Source organism: Myiozetetes cayanensis, unplaced genomic scaffold (assembly GCF_022539395.1).
Source record: "Myiozetetes cayanensis isolate MyiCay16 unplaced genomic scaffold, myiCay2020 scf627, whole genome shotgun sequence".
NCBI classification, from domain to species: domain Eukaryota; kingdom Metazoa; phylum Chordata; class Aves; order Passeriformes; family Tyrannidae; genus Myiozetetes; species Myiozetetes cayanensis.
In genome coordinates this window covers 17,990-27,747 of record NW_026087884.1, presented here as the reverse complement: position 1 = coordinate 27,747, position 9,758 = coordinate 17,990, and the positions used below count along the sequence as shown (strand labels likewise).

The 9,758-nt window shown below is 67.0% G+C and overlaps 1 pseudogene; it reads left to right on the top strand.

Annotated features, from left to right (window-relative positions):
* The first annotated feature begins 6,452 nt into the window (after positions 1-6,452).
* On the top strand, positions 6,453-9,025 carry LOC126651483 (zinc finger and BTB domain-containing protein 4-like; annotated as a pseudogene).
* Positions 9,026-9,758: the final 733 nt, after the last annotated feature.

The window sequence follows — 9,758 nt, the reverse complement described above, 5'->3', positions numbered from 1 at the left end:
GTTGTTTGTCTGTGGGGGTGTTTGTCCATGTCCAGGTGTCAGGGGTTTGTGTGTGTTGTTCTCCCATGTGCAGCTGTTTGTCCATGTGCGGTCGTGTGTCTGGGTGTCAGAGGTTCATGTGTGTTGTTTCCTGTGTGTCCGGGTGTTGGGGGGTTTGTGTGTGTGGCTGTTGGTCCACGTGTGGTTGTGTGTCCGGGTGTTGGGGTTTGTGTGTGGCTGTCAGTCCGTGTGTGGTTGTGTGTCCGGGTGTCGGGGTTTGTGTGTGTTGTTGGTCCATGTGTGGTTGTGTGTCCAGGTGTCAGGGCTTTGTGTGTGTTGTTTCCCGTGTGTGGCTGTTGATCCATGTGCAGTTGTGTGTCCGGGTGTCAGGGGGGTTGTGTGTGTTGTTTTCCTGTGTGTGGTTGTGTGTCTGGGTGTTAGGTTTTGTGTGTGTTGTTTGTCCATGTCTGGTTGCGTGTCCGGGTGTCGGGGGGGTTGTGTGTGTTGTTTTCTCGTGTACAGCTGTTTGTGTGTGGTTGTGTGTCCAGGTGTTGGGGTTTGTGTGTGGTGTTTGTCCATGTGCGGTTGCATGTGCGGGTGTCAGAGGTTCATGTGTGTTGTTTCCTGTGTGTGACTGTTCATCCATGTGCGGGTGTCAAGTGTCTGTGGGTGGCTGTTCATCCTTGGGCAGTTGTGTGTTGTATCGATGTGGGGGGGCTGTCAGGTCCGTGTGTGTGTGTGTCTGGGTGTGTGTGAGCCCATGTGTGATTGTATTTCATCTCTGTGTGTGGTTGTTCATCCCCCTGCAGGTGTGTTTCAGGTCTGTGTGTGGTTGTTAATCCCCCTGTAGGTATGAGCGTGTCAGGTCCGAGTGTGGTTGTGCTTCAGCTCTGTGTGTGGTTGTTCATCCCCGTGCAGGTGCGAGTGTGTGTCCACATGCGATTGTGTTTCAGGTCTGTGTGTGGTTGTTCACCCCCATGCGGGTGTGAGTGCGTCAGGTCCGAGTGTGGTTGCGTTTCAGGTCTATGTGCAGTTGTTCATCCCCCTGCAGGTGTGTGCCAGGTCGGTGTGTGGTTGTATGTCCGTGTGCAGGTGTGTGGTGTCCACATGTGATTGTGTGTCCGTGTCATGGTGTGTCAGCTCCGTGTGTGGCTGTGCCAGGTCCATGCGTTGTTGTATGTGTGTGTGTGTGTGTGTCACACGTGTGGTGTGTGCTCTGTGTGTGTGTGTGTCACACGTGTGTGTTGTGTGTGCTGTGTGTGCCACACGTGTGTGGTGTGTGCTGTGTGTGCTCTGTGTGTGTTGTGTGTGTCATGTGTGTGGTGTGTGCTCTGTGTGTGCTGTGTGTGCCACACGTGTGTGGTGTGTGCTGTGTGTGCTCTGTGTGTGCGTGTCACACGTGTGTATTGTATTGTGTGCTCTGTGTGTGCGTCACATGTGTGGTGTGTGCTCTGTGTTGTGTATGTCATGTGTGTGTTGTGTACTCTGTGTGTGCTCTGTGTGTTGTGTCACGTGTGTGTTGTGTACTCTGTGTGTGCTCTGTGTGTGTTGTGTGCGTGTCACACGTGTGTTGTGTGGTCTGTGTCTGTGTCACGTGCGTGTTGTGTGCTCCGTGTGTGGGTGTGTCCCACCCGTGACACCTCCGTGTCCCCTGCTCACCTGTGTGCCCCCATTCCCCTCTGACCCCGCCCCTCCCCTCTGACCACGCCCACGCCCCACCCATCTCTGCCCCAACCACGCCCCTAAATGACTCTGCCCCTCATTGCCCCGCCCCCTCTGGTCACGCCCCATTCTGACCCCTGCCCTTTGGCCCCTCCCCCGCAGCCTCCGCCGGCTCCTTTAACACCCCCCGCGGCAGGACGGGGCCCTGTGACGTCACTCCCAGCCCAGCCAATGAGCATCCAGGTGAGCAATGACGTCAGCACGATGCACACCCTCCCATTGGCCGCCGGCTACGAGTGGGCGGGCTCAGAAAGGGGCGTGGCCTCCCCTCCGCAGCCCCTGATTGGTGGCCGGTGGAAGGTGTTTCCCACGGGGGCGGGGCCGGGGGGCTCGGGGGCAGGGGAGGGGGGTTGTTTCCATGGCAACAGTTGGGTGACACTTCCCCACCCCCGGTGCCGGTGACGTCGCGGACGGACAGAGTTGTCAGGCGGCTCCGGGGTACCTGGGGGTGGGGGGTGAGGGTGGGGGACACACACGCAGTGGGGGAGGGGTGGGTGTGTGCCCCCACTCTGGTGACACTCGGGTGCCCTCGGGGTGTCGTGGAGTTGTTCCGGGTGATGGGGGGTTGGGTTGGGGGTTTGGGGAGACTCGAGGGGGGTTGGGGGTGCATGGGGGTCCCTCCCTCCCGCCTCCCCCATCCCTCCCCGCCGGGTGTCCCCAACCTGCGTCACCTCCGTCATGGCCCCTCCCCCTCTGTGTGTCCCCCTCCCTCACTCGTCACCCCCCTCTGCAGCCCCCCGGTTGTGTGTGACACCCCCTCGTGATGTCACTGTGATGCCTGATGACGTCACGGCACACCTGACACACCCCCTGTGACGTCACTGACGTCCCCTTGCGGTGACAGCGATTTCACACCCCCCGAATCCCCCTGGTGACGTCACTCTGACAGCTGATGATGTCACAGCCCACCTGACCCCCTCACACTCTACCTGAACTCCCGTGCAGTGACGTCACAGCCGTTCCCCCGTGGTGACATCACACCGCTCCTGATCCTCACCTGTGACATCACAGCTGATGACATCACACCAACCCTGATCCCTCCTTCAGTGACGTCACACCCATCCCTTTGTGGTGACGTCACACCCATCCCCTCATGGTGACGTCACACCACCCCCGACCCCCCACCAGTGATGTCACACCTGCCCCCTCACGGTGACAATGACGTCACACCAGCCAGGCCTGATCTCCCTGTAGTGACGTCACAGGTGATGACGTCACACCAACCCTGACTCCCCCCCCTTGCAGTGACGTCACACCCGTTCTGTCACCACCCCACCCTTTTATGTCACCCCTGTCCAGGTGTTCTGACCTCCCCCAATCACCCAGCCCTGCTTTGTCACCCCACATTTGTCACCTGTCACCACTTTGTCACCCCCTGTTTTGTCACCCCCTGTTTTGTCACCCTCACTCCATCACCCCCCCTCTTGTCACCCGTGTCTGGGTGTTCCTGCCCCCCCCACAACCCCAGTACCCCCAAATCCACCTGTTGTGACCCCCCCAACACCCCAGGTACCCCCAAATCCACCTGTTCTGACCCCCCAACACCCTGGTACCCCCAAATCCACCTGTTCTGACCCCCAACAACCCCAGGTACCCCCAAATCCACCTGTTCTGACCCCCCCAACACCCTGGTACCCCCAAATCCACCTGTTCTGACCCCCCCCAACAACCCCAGTACCCCCAAATCCACCTGTTCTGACCCCCAACAACCCCAGTACTCCCAAATCCACCTGTTGTGACCCCCCCAACACCCTGGTACCCCCAAATCCACCTGTTCTGACCCCCCCAAAAATCCCAGTACCCCCAAATCCACCTGTTCTGATCCCCCAACAACCCCAGGTACCCCCAAATCCACCTGTTCTGACCCCCCACACCCCCAGTACCCCCAAATCCACCTGTTCTGACCCCCCAACACCCCCAGTACCCCCAAATCCACCTGTTCTGACCCCCAACACCCCAGGTACTCCCAACTCCCCTGTTGTGACCCTCTCCATCTCCCCTCCAGGAGGCCCGGCCGGCTGTGACCCCTCCCCGAGGACCCTCGGAGCAGCAACACCCAGTCCATGAGGGCCCGCGCACAGGTGGGGGACTGGGGGCACTGGGGGCACTGGGAGGGTGAGGGGGGCACAGGTAGGATGGGCAGGTCCTGCCCCACAGTGCCAGGGGGTGATGGTGGGGGGGGAGGAATCTGGGATTTCCCGGGACCTGTGCGGATGGATCTGGGATCTGTTGGGATCCGTGGGGCAGAGCTGTGGGTCAGGGTCAGGCTCTGTGTCACACTGTGGGTCAGGGTCACACTGTGGGTCCTCCTGTGGGTCAGGGTCATGCTGTGGGTCCCACTGTGGGTCAGGGTCAGGCTGTGGGTCCTGCTGTGGGTCAGGGTCAGGGTCACACTGTGGGTCCCACTGTGGTTCAGGGTCACACTGTGGGTCAGGGTCAGCCCATGGCTCTGGCTGTGAGTCTGTCTGTGGGTCCCACCATGGGTCCCACTGTGGGTCAGGCTGTGGGCCCGTCTGTGGGTCCTGCTTGTGGAGCACAGCTGTGGGTCAGGATCCATCTGTGGGTCTGTCTATGGGTCCCACCCTGGGTCTGTCTGTGGGTCCCACCATGGCTCTGTCTGTGGGTCCCACTGTGGGGCAGAGCTGTGGGTCAGGATCCATCTGTGGGTCTGTCCATGGGTCCCCCTATCGGTCCCACTGTGGGGCAGAGCTGTGGGTCAGGATCCATCTGTGGGTCTGTCTGTGGGTCCCACCCTGGGTCTTGCTGTGGGGCAGAGCTGTGGGTCTGTCTGTGGGTCTGTCTGTGGGTCCCACCATGGGTCTGTCTGTGGGTCCCGCTGTGGGGCAGAGCTGTGGGTCTGTCTGTGGGTCTGTCTGTGGGTCCCACCATGGGTCTGTCTGTGGGGCAGAGCTGTGGGTCCTGGTCTGTCCATGGGTCCCACTCTGGGTCCGGGTCTGCCCATGGGTCCCTCTCTGGGTCCGGCTCCGTCCGTGGGTCCCGCTCTGTCCGTCTGTCCATCCGCGTCTCCGTCCGTGGGTCCGTCCATGCTCCCCCCTCAGGCCGCCATTTTGAGCCGCCGCCGGTTCCCCGGGGAGGCCCCGAGACGCAAAATGGCTGCGCGGGGCGGGACGGGACGGGACGGGACGGGGGGCGAGGGGGCAGCGACCCCCGGGCCCGGCCCCACAGGGACCCCCGGACACAGGGGGGGGGGACCCCGGGACACAGTGAGGGGGGATCCCGGGCCCGACCCCACAGAGACCCCCGGACACAGTGGGGGGGACCCCCGGACACAGTGAGGGGGGGACCCCGGGACACAGTGAGGGGAGACCCCGGGCCCGGCCCCACAGGAGGGGGGACCCCCGGACACAGTGAGGGGGGACCCCGGACCCGGCCCCACAGGGACCCCCGGACACAGTGAGGGGGGGACCCCGGGACACAGTGAGGGGAGACCCCGGGCCCGGCCCCACAGGAGGGGGGACCCCCGGACACAGTGAGGGGGGACCCCGGACCCGGCCCCACAGGGACCCCCGGACACAGTGGGGGACCCAGGACACAGTGAGGAGACCCAGGCCCGGCCCCACAGGAGGGGACCCCGGACACAGTGAGGGGGACCCCGGACCTGGCCCCACAGGGACCCCGGACACAGTGGGGGGACCCTGGGACACAGTGAGGGGAGACCCGGGCCCGACTCCCACAGGAGGGGGACCCCCGGACACAGTGAGGGGGGACCCCGGGCCCGGCCCCACAGAGACCCCCGGACACAGTGAGGGGGGTCCCCCGGCCTCACCCCACAGCACAGAGACCCCCATCCCGACCCCACAGCATGGGGGGATCCCCAGCCCCATAACACAGGGGGGACCCCCAGCTTGGGGGGGACACCCCCCCCCGGCCCCACAGCACAGGGGGACCCCCCCTCAGGCCCTACAGCTGTGGGGTAGGGGGGGTGTCAGTGGGTGTGTGGGGACTGGGGAATCCCAATCCATGGGGCAAGGGGACCCCAATCCATGGGGCAAAGAGACCCCCATCTGTGGGATTCAGGGGGAGTGTATTTGGGACCAAGAGAGCAGGATATGTGGGGCTGGGGGTCCCTGATCTGTGGGACTGAGAGCCCCCGATCTGTGGGGCTGGGGGTGGAGGCGTGTGGGGTTGGGGACCCCCGTGAGTGGGGTCGGCTGGGCCATGGGGACCCCCAAACACCCAGAGAACGGACCCAGGTGACCCCAAATAGGGGCCCCATTTGTTTGGTTGACCCCATAGAGAGGACCCAGCCCTGTAGAAGGGACTTAGGTGATCCCAAATAGGGGATCCAGGTACCTGGGTGACCCCAAGTAAGGGATCCACCCATCCAGGCGACCCCAAATAGGAGATCCAGGCATGTGGCTGATCCCAAATAGGGGATCTAGGTGTCCATCCAGCCCCAAATAAGGGATCCACCCATCCAGGGGACCCCAAACAGGGAATCCAAGTACCTGGGTGACCCCAAATAAGGGACCCATCCATCCAGGCGACCCCAAATAGGGGATCCAGGTACCTGGGTGACCCCAAACAGGGGATCCACCAATCCAGGTGACCCCAAATAGAGGATGCAAGTACTTGGATAACCCCAAATAGGGGATCCAGGTATGTGGGTGACCCCAAATAAGGGACCCACCCATCCAGGTGACCCCAAATAGGGGATCCAGGTGCGTGGGTGACCCCGAATGAGGGATCCCCCCATCCGGGTGCCTCCATCCTCCGTCTCCCCGCAGGTGGCCCGCGCGGGGATGGCTCCGGTCGTGGAGGTGTCGGACGCCGGGCACTGCCGGGCGCTGCTGCTGGAGCTGAACGAGCAGCGGCTGCGGGGCCAGTTCTGCGACGTCACCATCATCGCCGAGGACACCAAGTTCCGCGCCCATAAGAACGTCCTGGCCGCCTCCAGCCCCTTCTTCAAGCGCGCCCTGGCGCAGGAGCCCGCCTGCCCCTCGCCCGCCCAGGTGCTGGAGCTGCCGGGCGTGCAGGCCGGCGTCTTCTCCGACGTGCTCAACTTCATCTACAACTCGCGCCTGGCGGTGCCGTCGCCGGCGGCCGCGCGGGCGCTGGGGGCCGTGGGCCGGCGCCTCGGCATCCCCTCGCTGCAGGGGCTGGAGCGCGGCCGCCCGGGACGCCAACGGCACGTGGGCCCGCCGCCCCGCCGCCAACCCCGCCATGGGGGACCCCCGCGCGCCCGCCGCCGCCCCCGTGGACCTCACGTGCCCGGCGCGGCCCGGCGAGACGGCGGGGGGGGACACGGCCACGGCGGCGCCGTCCTCGCCCTCGCCGGTGTCGCCGGCCTCGCCGGTGTCGCCCGGTGTCGCCCGCTGCGCTGCGAGGCTCTGCGGCGCGGCTTCAGCTCGTGGCCGCTGGCCTTCCACGCCAAGCTGCACCGCGGGCGCCGCGGCCTCGCCTGCCGCCACTGCGGCAAGAGCTTCATCCACGTCAAGCGCCTGCAGACGCACGAGGTCGGCTGTCGCGACGGGGATGGGGACGCCGCTACCGCCGCCGCCGCCGCCGCCGCCGCCGCCACGACCACCACGGCCACCACGACCACGCCCGCCGGCGCCAGCGTGGCCGCTCGCCCGGCGCCCAAGGGCGGCCAAGAAGGCGCTGCTGCTGCGGCACCGGGCGCTGGGCAGGGCCCGGAGCAGGAGCCGGTGGTGAAGGTGGTGGACGGGCAGGTGCTGTACCTGTGCGTGGGTGTGCCACCGCTCCTACATGGCGCTGTCCAGCCTGAAGCGCCACGCCAACGTCCACTCGTGGCGCCGCAAGTACCCGTGCCGCTACTGCGACAAGGTGTTCGCGCTGGCCAGTACCGCACCAAGCACGAGGTGTGGCACGGGCGGCGCCGCTACCAGTGCATCTTCTGCTGGGACACCTTACGTCACCTACTACAACCTCAAGGCGCACCAAAAAGCCTTCCACGGCATCAGCCCGGGGCTCATCGCCTCCGAGAAGCGCCCAGCGCGCTGCCGGCCCAAGCTCAACGCGCTCAAGCTCTACCGCCTGCTGCCCATGCGGGCACAAGCGGCCCTACAAGACCTACAGCCAGGGCGCCGTGGCGAGGCGGGGGTCCTGCTGCCCCGGGCGCGCCCGCCCGGCGCCCCCGCGCCGTGCCCGGCGCTCCGGCGAGCGCTCGGCGCCGCGGCGAGCCGGCGTCGGCGATCGCCTACGGCCGTGCCGCGCCCTCGGTCATCGTGCGCGGCAGCGGCGCCGCCGCCTCCGTCATCGCCTACAACGGGCGGGCGGCCGAGAGCGCCGGGCGTGCCCAGTGCAGCGGCGCCCGCGGGCCCGCGGTGCCCATGAAGAAGCAGGTGCTGCGCGACTACGCCGAGGCCCAGCGCGCGCGGCGCGCGGCCGGGCGGGCGCCCGGCACAGCCGCGGCGGCCGCCCCAGCAGGACTCGCGGGCACCGCGGCACCGCGCGGCTCCTCCAGCAGGGCGCGGCCGCACCATGACCCTACGTGGCCAAGCCGGCGTGCGCGGGCTCGGCGGGCGAGGCGCTGTGCCAGATCACGGTGCGCATCGGCGAGGAGGCCATCGTCAAGCGCCGCATCTCCGGCAACGACCTGCGCGGCGACGCCGCCGGCGACGCCAACACCGCCGCCGACACCACCGCGGCCGCCCGCGGCGACAGCGGCGCGAGGACCGGCTGTGGCGGCCCTACTACTCCTACAAGCCCAGCGCAAGGCGGGCGGCACCCGGCCGGCGCCCCGAGCGCGGCGAAGCGAGAGAAGAAGCCGCGCTGGCGCCGCAAGCTGCGCTCGCTGCGCTGGGCCGAGGGGGACGGCGGCGGTGGCGTCGTCGGTGACACCGAGGAGGGCGGTGATAGCGACTCCCGGCGCCGCGAGCGGCTCCACCCGTGCCGCGTGTGCGGGAAGAGCTTCTCGGCGCTGCGGAAGCTGCGCAAGCACCAGCGGGGACACGACGCGGCCGCGGCGGACGGACGGCCCGGGGTCGCGGGCGGGGGCACAGCGGAGGAGGGCCCCCGGGTGGCGGCGGCCGTCGCTGCGCTTCGCCTGCGCCCGCTGCGCCAAGGTGTGCAAGGCGGCGGCGGCGCTGAGCCGCACGCCAAGCGACACCGCCCGGAGTCCCCCGCCCCGCGGGTCACCCCCGAGTCCCCCCCGCCGGGGTCGCCCCCGCCACCACCGTCATCGCCTACACCCCCGGCCGCGGGCAGGGAGGGAGGGGCCGCGGGCGCCGGGGGACGGGGCGAGGGTGACAGGGCGGGGGTCCCGCCGCCCGACCCCCAGCCCGGGGATGTCACTCCCCACCCACCGAGGTGGCCCCAGGTGACAGCGGGGCTGGGGTGACCCCTCGGAGGGCCGCCCCCTCCCCAGGCCGGGCCCAGCTCGGGGTACCCCCGGTGCCCCCGGTGCCCCGGTGCAGGAGCAGCCCCTGGCTCTGCTGAGGAGGGGAGGGCTCAGACCCCCGAGGGCGGGGGCCGAGGGGGGCACAGGAGCAGGGGAGGGTCCCACCCGGCCGCCCCACCACCTTCCCCTGCCCGCCTCCCCGGCTCGTGGCCGCCTACCCCTACCCCTTCCCCTGCCCCCTCGCCCTCGTGCTCCCCGAAAACGAGGGGGCTTTCTGGGAGGGGGCGGTGCCGGCGGGCGGGGGGTCCCTCGCGCCCCTCCCCACCCCGCCCCCACTTTTGGCTTCCCCGGGGCGGGGGAGGAACGGCCCCTGGAAAGCGGGGGAGGGACTTGAGGGGGAGGAGGAGGAGGCCAGGGTGGGGTTTTGAAGAGGGGGGTCCTGCCCCAAAAATTATGGGGGGGTCGCAGAGCACGTGGGGGGGGCCCCAAAGGTGGTTTGGGGACCTCTAGGAAATGGGGGGGCCGTAGAAGTTGAGGGGGTCCCCATTAGAATTTGGGGGTCCCATAGAAGAAGGGGGGGGCCCATAGAAGATGGGGAGGGGGGTCCCACAGGAATGTGGGGTCCTCATAGAAATTTAGGGGTCCCCATAGGAATTTGGGGCACCCCATATGGTTTGGGGGGACCTGTATGAGAAGGGGGGGCCCTGAAGGAGATGTTGGGGGGACCCAAAGG